Raw genomic sequence first — 13,049 nt, 5'->3', positions numbered from 1 at the left:
CATCAATAAATACTAAATGGTGCCCATGCCCATTTTGTGATTAAATATTTATAGTGGAGGCAGCTTGCTACAGATGTGTTCTAAAAAGTGGGGACCACAAAATTCCCCATAGGATTTTGATGACGATGAAAGGAGATAATGGTTGAAGGTGCTTTGCAAGTTCTGAAGCGGTATCCTGAAACGGGTTGTTCCTATTAAAATCTCTACAGAGCCATAAGCTGGATCCTGGACTGTCTGGTAAGACAGGCTGGATCTGCAGTCAAGAGCCGCCGTTCATGGCTCTAAGCAAGTGGGAGAGGAGAAGGGCATTTCTTTGAATGAAATGATGTTGTGAAAAGCTCTCTTTCCCTCCGAAATGCACCATCAGCCTTTAGTCTGTTCAGCTGGGCATAAAATACAACTGAACTTGCAATTCAAGATAAGAATATAACATATTCTGCATTTGTTTGTGTTACGTAACATAGTTGTTACTGTTCAGGGTCACTGAGTCTATTTCCACCCATAGTGACCCCGGAAGACAGTGTAGAACTGCCCCGCAGAGTTTTGTAGGCTGCTAGTTCAGTGGTGACGTGCTTAACTGCTAACCCAAAGAAAATAAATGACTCCAGGTCTGGGGTTTGAAGCCACCAGCCCCCGTGGGCAAGAGCTGTGGAGTCAGTTTCTATAGAGAGCCCATGGGTCTGTTCTCTGTCCCATGAGTCAGGCTTGGCTTGATGGCAATGGGTTTGGTTTTCGGTTTAATCTTTAAAGGATCTGATCACCAGTTCCCTCTGGCATGGGAGGGTCCAAACCATCCACCTCAACCAGCTGCCACCAGGGCGCCCATCTAGTGCGTTTCCAGTGTGGTGTGTACAGTAGAGTTCTTAAAGAGCAGCAGCAGAAAGACTTCCAATCATTGACCCGGGCTTGCTCACACACCATTCCCCGGGCGAGGACACGACAGGCAGGTGGCCATCCAGGGTCGGGCTCCCATCCTGGCCTTGTGCTCTCAGATCTTGCTTGGGGGGGGAGGGTGCAATCATAAACTGTTAGAATGGGGCGGGGTAGAATGAGTGGGCCACAGCACCTTATTTTCCAGGAGAAAGAACTGCGGTTTTGTGAATTCGAGATGCACACTGGTACCCAGGTATCCCTGTACTATTTCTCCACGTACCTAGCTCCTCTTCGTTTCCTTCCTCCTCATCCTAGGACCCAGTGCAGGACCTGATACACTGTTCACTTCATTTTGGGGGAGAAGAGAATGTCTCTCGTCTCTTCTTTTCTTTCTCTTTCCCCTCTCACTTCCTGGGATCATGTGCCGCTCCCCGTTGTAAACAGGGTTCCACTTTAACTCCTCAGATTGTCACACCAACCTTTCGCCCTCTGAGGAAGGTTATCATCCCCGATGAGAACTGATGAACTGGCCTGGGGAGTTTCAGAACTTATTGATAGCTACGAAGTGGTTTCAGCCAGATTGGAACACAGCGACGTTATTCCAGGGCCCCTGCTCAAGTCCTTAGCCAACGCTACCCTGACCATCTGACAGCGGGACTTCTATTTCCTAAGAAAGCTCTAAATCAAAAATCTATGCACATCTTACCTGGAAAGGCAGGTTCTACATCTAGGTGGCAGGTAACAATTCCTAGCAACAATTAACGATGTTATTGTTATCAGGGGCTGCTGAGTCCATTCCAATTCATAGCGACCCCACGTAGAACAGGACAAAACCCTGTCCTGGGTTGCCTTCACCGTGGCTGCTTAAGTCCATTGTTGCAGCCACTGTGTGGGCCCATCTCGTCCAGGGTCTTCCTCTACTGCCGACCTTCTGCTTCACCAAGCATGCTGTCCTCTAGAGGGACAGTCTCTCCCGGTAACATGGCCAGGTGGAAAATTCTACAATACACTTACTTTCTGTACGGCTCATTCCACCTGTTTTAGTATTGGACTCATCACAACCTTCAAGGACAGAGTAACACTTCCCCTGTGGGTTTCTGAGACTAAAAGAGACTTTGGGGTATATAATAAACCATCTCAGAACCAGGAGGTAGGGAATCTCCCTGTCAGCGAGAGAGAAGACCCTGGAGTGGAGTGTGCCCTTTGGACCCTGAAGTCCCAGAGCACTGAGCCTCCTTATCCAGGAGAGAGCTGTGGTAGCATGGATCGCACCGGCAGAGGAGCAGCAGCAGCGGCAGAGCCCAGAGCGAGAGCACCAGGCAGAGTAAAGGCGAGTGCTTTGGGTAGGGGTCAGGCTGGTGGAGTGGGCTGCCTCTGGCACTTAAGTGGGAGAGCAAGATCTGCTGACCCACGGAGCTGGAGCTGAGTGACTCTGGGGTGAGGCTTGCAGCAGAGTGGTGTGCCCGCTGGACACTTATTAGCAGCCCTCAGCGAGCTTCGAGACACTGCCCTAGGGCAGTAGCCAGGTCACAGTCCGAGGGCTAGAGAGAGGCCTGTCTTGTGGGCATGGGAAAGTAGAAACTGTCTGGACTGAACCACGGAATCCTGCGCATTGATCGTTTGGATGTAATCCGTTAACTTCCCTACTAACACCCAGTGTTCACACCCAGTGTTGTCAACATGGTTGGTGATTTCTGTGTGAATGCCACGCAATGTGCCCTTGAACCCAGCCGGAAAGTAGAATGCAGGAAAAGCAGAGTGCCCGGGAGGAAGATGGAAGGGGGAGGGACGTCTGACAGCAGCCTCAAGGAAACTGGCCTCATGTGAAGATGATGCAAAATTTGGTTTTCCTTCCTCACGTAGCTGGAGGAGGTTAGATGTCACTCCCACATTATTTCATCTCTTTTTTCAGAGAGAGGAGGGCAAATAAGGCCAGAGTTTCTACCAAATCACCAACAGTTCTTGTCACTTTTCAGAGAAGACTGCCTTACAAATATCCGGGGGCAGGGAGGGGATGCTTGGCTCGGCATCCAGTATCAGATGTGAATAGAGCAGTAATTTAAACCACATTAGTGAGAGCTCTTGCTGCTTCAGACTTACATTTGATCTCCGTAAGGTCACATTGGTTTGGTGCACACGAGCAGTGCTTGAGTTTGAATTGCTACAGTCGTGTTTCAATCAAGAAGACCCGCTGGAAAACGGACGAGAACGCTTTCAGTTTTACCAAGAACAGAAATTTGAAATTGGCCGAGATCAATCATTTTCACCTGTTTCGTGTTGCTGTTTTGGAACGTGAAGTTGACTCTGTGCTAGAGAGTAATCCATTGCCATGAATTACCATATATACTAGAATATAAGCCGACCCGAGTATAAGCTGACACCAGTATAAGCCGAGGTACCAAATTATTACCTGGGAAACCAGAAAAACTGATTGACTCGAGTATAAGCCTAGGGTGGAAAATGCAGAAGCTATTGGTGAATTTCAATAATCAAAACAAATGAAAATAAAATTACTAAAGATTGAGACATCAGTGGGGTAATGTATTCAAATATTTATTTTAAGTAAAAAACATAAATAAAAGGACAAGTCATTTAACATTAGTAAACCAGCACAGTAAGTGGAAAATAGGCTCAACAAAAACAATGAGGTATCAACAATGATACCTGAAGAGTACTATTCCCTGAGCTCAATCAGCAACCAAGTTAAAATGTAAAGAGTTAAAATCCTTCAAAACTAGATTCCTCATCATCATCATCCGTATCCCAATGCAGAGCTTCAGCTGGTGTGAGGTCATCATAGACGCTGTCCTCACTGAGATCGCCATCATCACCATCACTGCTGTCATTTTCATACAAAGCGCAGTATTCACTGCCATCCATAGCATTACTAATACTACATTTCTGGAAGGCATGTCGCACCATGTCTTCTGGAATGTCTTCCCATGCATCTCGAACCCACTTTGCTATTAACTCTATGTCAGACTTCATGAGATTTCCTCTTTTAGTTAGTCAGGCTTGACCAGATGACATCCATTCATGCCACATCATTCGCACATGGTCTTTAAAAGGCTTATTCAAAGATACACATCATAGGACGGCTCTGATTGGTTAGATGTGAGTAAACAAACATTCAAAGCCCTGCAGGGTCAGCGGGCCTTTGAATGAAGAGCAGAGAAACGGCAATCACCTGAGAGATAACAGGCGCTTACCTGGGGGGAGGGGGGAGAGCAGCGAGATGTTACACCTCGCTGGGGGACCACTGACCCGTGTATAAGCCAAACCCCAGTTTCAGCACATTTTTCAGCTTATATACGAGTATATACGGTAATTATTCACTGGAGTCGTTTCCATTCCTGCCCCCAACATACAGCTGGAATGTGCAGACTACTAAAGGATGCTGGGTAAGTCCCCTCTATCCAAGATGAGGATGACAAGGGGAAACATCAGTAAGTATTAAATATTTACTCTAAGGGCTAAAATAAAACCAATAATAGTTGTACAAGACAGTTCTACTGGACAGAAAAATACATAGAGAACAGTGATCTGTGCATGACAGATGACAGTATCGAATCCCTCAACACAAAGATTTGGCATCGTAGTCAGAGGACAGAATTTAAAGACCGTGAGCAGCCTCCTTACAGCAACGACAATCTGCACTCACTGTAAGTACAATTTCCATCTATGTGTCCTGAACATGCTGCATATAAATCTCATTTTTAAAAATTAACATTTTAAAACACCCATAGATGTTACCATTCGAATAGTATTTGCTAAATCTGCTTGAAAATCGGAGAATCCTTATCAACCTATTGTCAGTATCAACCTATTAGACAACCCGTTAGCTGTCCCTTCTCCTAACTCTTAGTGAATCTGCCTGAATTGTTAAGACATTGCCTATCATTTGTCAAGGGCTTGGCAAGCAGATAACCAGCTAATTAGACTGTATACAAAATATTAATACAAATACTTAAGGAGTTGCTAAGCTGTATAAACTGAGAATATGGGGTTCAAACTCACCCAGAGGCACCTTGGAACACAGGCCTATTGATCTGCTCCCCAAAGGTCCACATCCTGTGACCCACAGCACTCCTCTGGAGCTCCTGGGCTGTCAGGGGTTAGGGTGGATGACATGGCCACACGGAGGCTTAAAGAACGCTTCTATGAGTAAACCATGAGTTGAAGTAGGTGATATCTTTGAGCTATGACTTTGGGACATCTGTTTTGCTTTTGTAAGAAGGTTTCTCTCCCTCTACCCACTACCTCATTTCCTGGCTTACAGTAGTTTTTTGTTTTTTTTTTTCTGAAAAAACAACAAAACAGAGCTCTCTGCCATTCAGGTGGTTCTGACTCATAGTGACCTATATATAGGAATGGAGGAGAACTGCCCCGGGGTTTCTGAGACTATATCTCTTCTTCTTATTTTAAAAATAATTTTATTGGGGCCTCTTCAGCTCTTATAACAATCCGTACATCAATTACATCAAGCACACTTGTACATATGTTGCCATCCTGATTTTCAAAACATTTTCTTTCTACTTGAGCCCTTGGTATCAGCTCCTCTTCTTTTCCTCCCTCCCTCCCACACCCTTCCACCCTTGTGAACTCTTGATAAATTATACATAATAATTATTATTTTTATATCTTACACTGTCTGCTGTCTCCCTTCACCCATGTTTCAGATATTCCGCCCCCCCCCCCATGGGTGGGGGATTATTCTATGTCGATAATTGCAATCAGTTCCCTCTTTCTTCCCACCTTCTCCCTACGCTCATGGTGTTTCTACTCCTAAGGAGTTTATCTGTCCTGGATTCTGGGTGTCAAGAGCTTTCATCTGTACTAGTGTACATGCTCCGGTCTAGCTGGATTTGTAAGGTAGAAGTGGGGTCGTGATAGTGGGGGGAGGAAGCATTAAAGAACTAGAGAAATGTTGTGTGTTTTGTTGGTGCTATGGTGCACCCTTGCTGACTTGTCCCTTCCTTGTGACCCTTCTGTCAGGGGATGTCCAATGGTCTCCAGATGGACTTTGGGTCTCCACTCTGACCCCTTCTCATTTGCCTCTATATAATTGTTTGGGATCTTCTGATACCTGATCCTGTCAACACCCCATGATCACACAGGCTGCTGTGCTTCTTCCATGTGGGCTTTGTTGCTTCCCTGACAGATGGTCGCTTATTTATCTTCAAGTCTTTAAGACCCCAGATGCTATACCTTTTAATAGCTGGGTACCATCAGCTTTCTTCACCACATTTGCTTATGCACCCATTTTGTCTTCAGCAATCTTGTCAGGAAAGTATCACAGGATGCCTAGTTATTAGAACAAAGTGTTCTTACATTGAGGGAGTACTTGGGTAGAGGTCCAATGTCCATCTGCTACCTTAATACTTAACCTATAAATATGTGTACATAGACCTAGATCCCTATCATTATATATTAAGACATTTACAAATATACATGCCTATATTTATACCTCTATAAATGGCTTTGCCTCCTAGTTTTTCCCTCTATTACCTTTTACTTTCCTTTTGTCCCAATATCATGTTTGACCTTCATTTCGCTCTCAGTAATTCTTCTTGGCTACATTGCACTTGATCAAACCCTACCAGGCATTCTACACCCTCCTTGCCATTGATTTTAGATCCCGTGTTGTTCTATTGTCCCTGAGTTTGTTGACTCTCTACTTCTCCCTTCCCCACTCCCTCCTCCTTTCCCATGTCCCCAAGGAACTGTCAGTCCCATTGTCTTCTCCTCGGGATTGCTTATCCTGTCTATCTGATGAGACTGTATCTCTTTATGGGAGTAGAAAGCCTCATGTTTCTCCTTCGGAGCAGCTGATGGTTTCGAACTGCTGACCTTGTTATTTGCAGCCCAATTCGTAATCATTAAGCTGCCACTAATTATAGATCCATGCTTACATATGCCTAAACAAACAAACAAAACACTGCTATTGAATTAGTTACAACTCACTAACCCCCTAGAACAGGGTAGACTGGCCCCTGTGGGTTTCTGAGACCATGACTCTTTCCGGGAGTAGAAAGCCTCGACTTTCTCCTGCAGGGAGGCTGGTGGTTTCAAACTGCCGACTTTGTGATTAGCAACCCAATGTGTAACCACAATGCCACCAGGCTCAAAATATATATGCATTAAAACTCAATATGAAGATCAAAATCATCATCCAGGACAGATAAACGCTTCAGGAACAATAATGGGAGTAGAGATACCAAGAAGATAGGGGGAAGGTGAGGGGATAAGGGGGGAGAATGGGGGAACTGATAGCAATGAAATGATTTATATATTAAAAAAAAGATCAAACTCCTCACAGCTCACCACATGTTAAACGGAGAAAAGATTAAAGTTGTCAAAGATTTCATCTTGCTTAGATCCACAGGTAAGAGATAAAATGATGCATTACACAAGGTCAATCTGCTGTACAAAACCACTGCAAAATGTTGGAAAGCAAAGATGTTACTTTGAGGACTAAGGTGCGCCTGCCACAAGCCATGGGATTTTCCATCACCTACTATGCAAGTGAAAGTCGGACCATGAATAAGGAAGACCAAATGAAAATTGATGCATTTCAGCTATGGCGTTGGTGAAGAATCCTGAAAGGACCATGGGCTGCCAAAGGTTCAAACGGGGCTGTCTTAGAAGTACAACCAGACAGCTCCTTAGGGGCAAGGATGGAGAACCTCTGTCTTACATGCTATGGACATGGTATCAGGAGAGATCAGTCTCTGGCGAACGACCTCGTGCTTGGTAAAGTAGAGGGGCTGGGGAAAAAGGAAGGCCTTCACACGAGGGACGGACACATGGCTGCAACAGCGGCTCAAGCATAAGAACGCATGGGACTGGGTGGTGTGTCTTTCCGCCGTGCACAGGGTCTCTCTGTGTCAGAACTGACTCGTGAGAAACTTGTTGAGGGCAGGGATTATCTTATGACTGTTTTTTTCCCAGCACCAAGCATGGAATTCAGCATTTTTCAGAAAGGTCTCATGAATTAATTCATTGATCATTTAAAATTACTTTAAAAAATTTAAAGGAAACCGTTCTAAAACTGATCCCCAAACATTTTAAAGTTTCCGCGACTCTTCTTGGAGTCCCAAATTTATGCAAACCACAGTTTTTAAAAATATCAACTGTTATTCTCCAAAATGAATGGGTTTTTAAATTTCAGCCTGCAATCCTAAGACAGGACATATACTTCAGCTGCCTTTGTCTGGCCCACCTCCAACGCTGCTGCATCTTTCTTTAAGATCGTTGTACGTCCCTGAGTTAAATTCAATGCATAATGACAGAGAACTGTCCCACAGGCTGTAAGCTTTACTCTGGATTCTGTTGCTGTCTTGCTGCGCCCTTGTTATAAACAACATTGCCAGACCCCTTCTTCTTGCTCGCAATGTACATACAACATGCAATGAGTTGACTGTCAACAGCAAATTTCCTCCTCAAATTTCCTCCCATTACTGCACAGTTCCTTCCAGACTGCAATGGGCCAAGTGTAGTAGGTTAAATAAACACCCCAAAGGTAACAGGCCCTAATTCCTGGAACCAAAAATGGAACAGGACAAAGACTTTGTAAGCAGAACTAATGTAATGAGCTTGCGATGGGGAGATATTCTGGATGATCTAGTTGGGCCCCAAATGCAATCGCAAGAGGGTAATTTGACACAGAAAAGATGAAGGCCGAGAGTGGGGTGATGCTGCCACAAGCCAAAGAATGCCAGCAGCCACCGGAAGCATGAAGAGGGAAGGATGGATTCCTCCGTAGGGTTTCTGGAGGGAACCCAGTCCACGTGACACCTTGAGCTTGAGCTTGACCTTAGTGATACTGATCTCCAGAATCGTGAGGTTGTGAGGGGACAGACTTCTATTATTTTAAGGCACGACGTTTGTGAAAACATGTTACAGCAGCCACACAAAACCAAGACATGGACTTTACGGAAGCCTGTTGTTCAGTGGCGTTGATTCAGCGCCGACCCCTGAGTGAACCCATGCACAACAGAATGAAACCCTGCCCGGCCCTGCACCATCCTTACCACCACGACGGTGCTTGCGCCCACTGCTGTACCCGTGTGCCAGTTCATCTCAGTGAGGGCCTTCCACTGGCAAGGGTGCTGAGTACACCGCCAATAGTTGTTTTCCCCACATTCATTACAGTAGCCTTAGGATGCACTGTAGTGGGAAGAGAGTAGGCTTTCTGATCTGAAAGGCATTATTTGAATTTTGGCTCTATCACTTACCAGTGCAAAATGGATTGTTTCCTTCTACACTTTGACTTTCTAAAACTGGGAAGAATTTTAGTTCCACAGGCTAGTTCAGTGGTACACTGAACATACGCATTTATCTCTGCTGCGCGCCCCCCGCCCCCCCACGCCCAAACTCCAGTTAGGTAAAAGTCAAGGATTTTTTTTTCTATAAAAAGAGACATAGCATACAATATGGACGAATCTTAAAAGCATTAATGCTAAGAGAAAAGCGTCGAGCACAAAAGGCTGCATCACATATGATTCCATTTAGATGACCGTCTAGCAAAAGCCAAATTACAAGGACAGAAAGCCCAGTGGTTGTCAGGGACAGTGTGTGGGAGAGGGGACTGACCTGAGCCTTTCTTCCAGCTAACTCCAATGCTGAGCTACACACAAAGCATGCTGAAGGCAGGCTTCCCGAGCTGTGAACAATGAACAGGCCCAAGCATACTGTCAGTTTTTCTAGCATTTTTCCCTTGACGAAGACCATGTCCATTTGGTTCAGTTGTGGCAGGTTTTACTGAAGGGCAGCCTTACTGGTCTACAGATACGGCTTCCTAGTGTGCACATTGAAGTGTGCTTTACATTCAGAATCATTTAACATCCATGAGACAAGGAGGTGCCCCTGGGTGTTTCTAGATGAACACCAATAACGTGGGTGTGGAAAATCTGAGAACAAGGTAAAAAGCATTTCTTCAGCATCATAGGAACCTTCATTAAGTAAAATAATCTAAACGGGAAGCTACTGTGTCTTGACATATCCTCCATATAGGTCGATATGCTTCTGAAGTCCCTTCTGGATGTCCAAACTGCCAATTGGACATCATGCCAACAGGGAGAGGTTAGAGATGGTAAGACCATCTTTCCCAACCCTCTGAACTCTGTCCGTGGGTCGAGGCTGCCCTGTGGATCTAGCATGGGGGAAGTTCAGGTCCAGATCTGAACCTGTTATCCTAGGAATGCCCCGCGGCTCTGTGCAACCCTTAAGGCTGGTTTCTCTTACCTGTTGACTTTTAAAATTTTATTAAATCGTTTTATTGGGGGCTTTTACAGCTCTTATAACATTCTACACATCAATTGTATCAAGCATGTTTGTATATATGTTGCCATCATCATTTTCTAGACATTTACTTTCTATTTGAGCCCTTGGTATCAGCTCCTCTTTTATCCCTCCCTACCCGGACCCTATCCCCCAGCCCCCCGTGAGTCTGCTGACTTTTTAGATCCAGTAGATTCACAGTCCAACGTATAAGTCCAATTTATTCTCTGTTTCTCCTTACTCATTGCTTATGCAGAATCAAGAGAAAAGGCTCCAATGTCATGATCACTAGTTGGGGGGCTGAAGAGGTGGAATCAAAGCCCATTTAGCCCCGTGACTGGCTTTATCTCCAGCTGCTTCTTGGCACGGCAACTCACATGTAATTAAGGAAGGCGCTACAGGAGGAAGCACTGAGAAGGAAATTGCTGGCCAGGAGTGACTAGACTGGGAGTCGAGTGGTACTCTGGACTTCCTGTGTTGTTTTTTTTTCTGACTTCAAAGTGTTTTTGGTCATTTTTACCTGGCTACTCAGGGACCCTCCAATCTTTTCAGAAATGGTCCGCTGCTGGACGTGCATGGCTTTTCCAGCCAGCTTACTACATTGCACCAATCGATGTGGCCTCTACCCACCCGCCGATCCACGTTTATTATTCCTCTCTTGCACCCTCGAAGATAACATTCTTCCCAACAAAACAAACGGATGTTCATGGGCTCTTTCAGTTTAGGGACGCACAATCCGGTGCTTTAGGCACCCATGAGAGCCCCGTCGCGGAGTCAGAATAGGTTTTCCAATGTGCCCACTCAATAGGTATGCATTGAGCACTGTGTCCCAGTGCTTGAGATCACGGAGGGCTTGCAGATTCGACAGTTCTGCCCTCAAAGAACATACAACTTCCTGTTAAGGAATACACGAGTAACTCTAAAAGAAGGTTGGGTCAAACACACCTTCAAAAGCGTGCTGAACCATGACAGGCAGCAGCAGGACGGAAACCAACCCTGACTGGAGAAATCAGGAAAACCATTCACAGAGCAGGAGCCATAACAGCAGCAAATCTAAACCTTAAAGGAGTAAGTCACACCAGCAGAGAAGGGGTGGAGCAGGAGAGAGAGAGAGAGAGAGAGAGAGAGAGAGAGAGAGAGAGAGAGAGAGAGCTATTTGAACGGAGGCATGACTATCTTGGCAAAGGGAATTTCGTGCAGAAAAGGAGAGAGGTCCAGAAAATGAAGGGCACTGTCCAGGAGTAGCCAACGGCCTGGAAGAGCTGGAACACTCGTTACCGGGAGAGCAGCGATCAGCCCTGCTCTAACTACAGGGCGGCGCCACACCACCAGGGAAGGCTCCCAATTCCACTTCTCTGTTGTACAGAATCTGACCGCATGTAAAGCCATGACTCATTCCTTATGTAGTCATCAGACAGCGTTTGCTCCACACGGTAATTGGAATGAGCAAAAAGACAGGCTGTGTCCAAAATCATGCTGTTTCCTTAAATCGCAGTGCTTTGTCTGCACACATGTATGCAGCAAGAACACTGAGTGACGGGCTGCTGGCTGGAGCAGCCTCTCTCTCAGAGCAAGACCTGGCCATGTGACATGTGGATGCATCAACCCAGCGTGTTGTTGGGGCATACGGCTGAGGCTGAGTTCCCTTTACCATTCTTTGGCACAAACATAGTCTTCCGAGCCACTTCTAGGCATCTACCGGGGGCCAGCCTGAACTAAGCACTCTGTCGAGCAAACAGGCAGGTTCCAAGAAGTGTCCGATGGACCGCGAGACATTGCTCATGAGAACACCATCCCTGGGGCTGGCTCATGACAATTTTATACATGGCGAATAAGACCCATTACATTTCAAATTCAGGACACAACGGGAATGCGGGGCCCTTTGCTGAAAAATTATGAAGAATTTCAAGACAGAGGAGAGCAGGGCACAAAACCAAGTGCAAGGTGCTGGCCTGCCAACAGGTTGTGCACCCACACACCTGGCTCGGAGGGTCGAGCCTCACCTTTATTTTGATTTTTGAAACATGTACTTTTGGTGGCAATATATGTAACTAAGCATGCATCCACTAGCAGTTCTACACCAACAAGCCAACAACGGTGGCTCCATTTGCGGCACTGTGGCACGGTTGTCGCGATCTCTCCGGCAGTACTTCATCGCCACGGATTCGGGTGCTTTGCCCCCCAGGATCTCATCTGTGCCGGTGTGAACGCATAGAGATAATGGGCCATTCTTCTCCTTTTGTCAGACAAGTCTTTGTAAGCATCCCGTGCTCAAGGCAAGCGTCACTTAGTAGGTTGGCTAGATCCTAGCTTACCAATGGCTTCGTGGGATGGCTTCTCACCAACTCCGGCTTTGGATGATAATCTAGTTAATTTCCATAGCCTGACGTGTGTAAGGCAGTTCCTTCAAGTGTGATTTTGTGCCCCCAGGTCACAGCCCAGAATGGACCCCAGGCCAGCCAGTGAGTTTTTCTTCCTGCCTCTGTAGCACCGGCAACTGCGGGACAGCCTCCCTCGGAGGAGGGCTGATCCCTCCACCGGCGCTCACAGAATCCCGTTCTGCTGTTGGCTGAACTCTCTGCCCCATTCTCCTGAACCTTTTGCCTTAAATGTACACCTCTTTAAGATGGTCTCAATGATAAGAGTTAAGGGGATACGTTTTTAGCTACATTCAGTATTTCATTTTAAACCCATGCATTTTGGGGGGCTACTCTTTCTGTACAGTGTCGGGGGATGATGAGGGCACCTCCTAGAGTTATCCTACAGTTTCCTACAGTTTCGCCCTAACCCTCAGTATATTAACACTTTTCCCAAAGGAAGGAGGAAAAAACTCAAGTCTGACACTTTTTCATGGATTTGGTGAGAGAAAAGGTAAGTTATTCTTATGGATTGAG

This window comes from Tenrec ecaudatus, chromosome 8, assembly GCF_050624435.1.
Source record: "Tenrec ecaudatus isolate mTenEca1 chromosome 8, mTenEca1.hap1, whole genome shotgun sequence".
In the NCBI taxonomy this organism is placed as follows: Eukaryota; Metazoa; Chordata; class Mammalia; order Afrosoricida; family Tenrecidae; genus Tenrec; species Tenrec ecaudatus.
Note: the sequence above shows the minus strand (reverse complement) of the source record.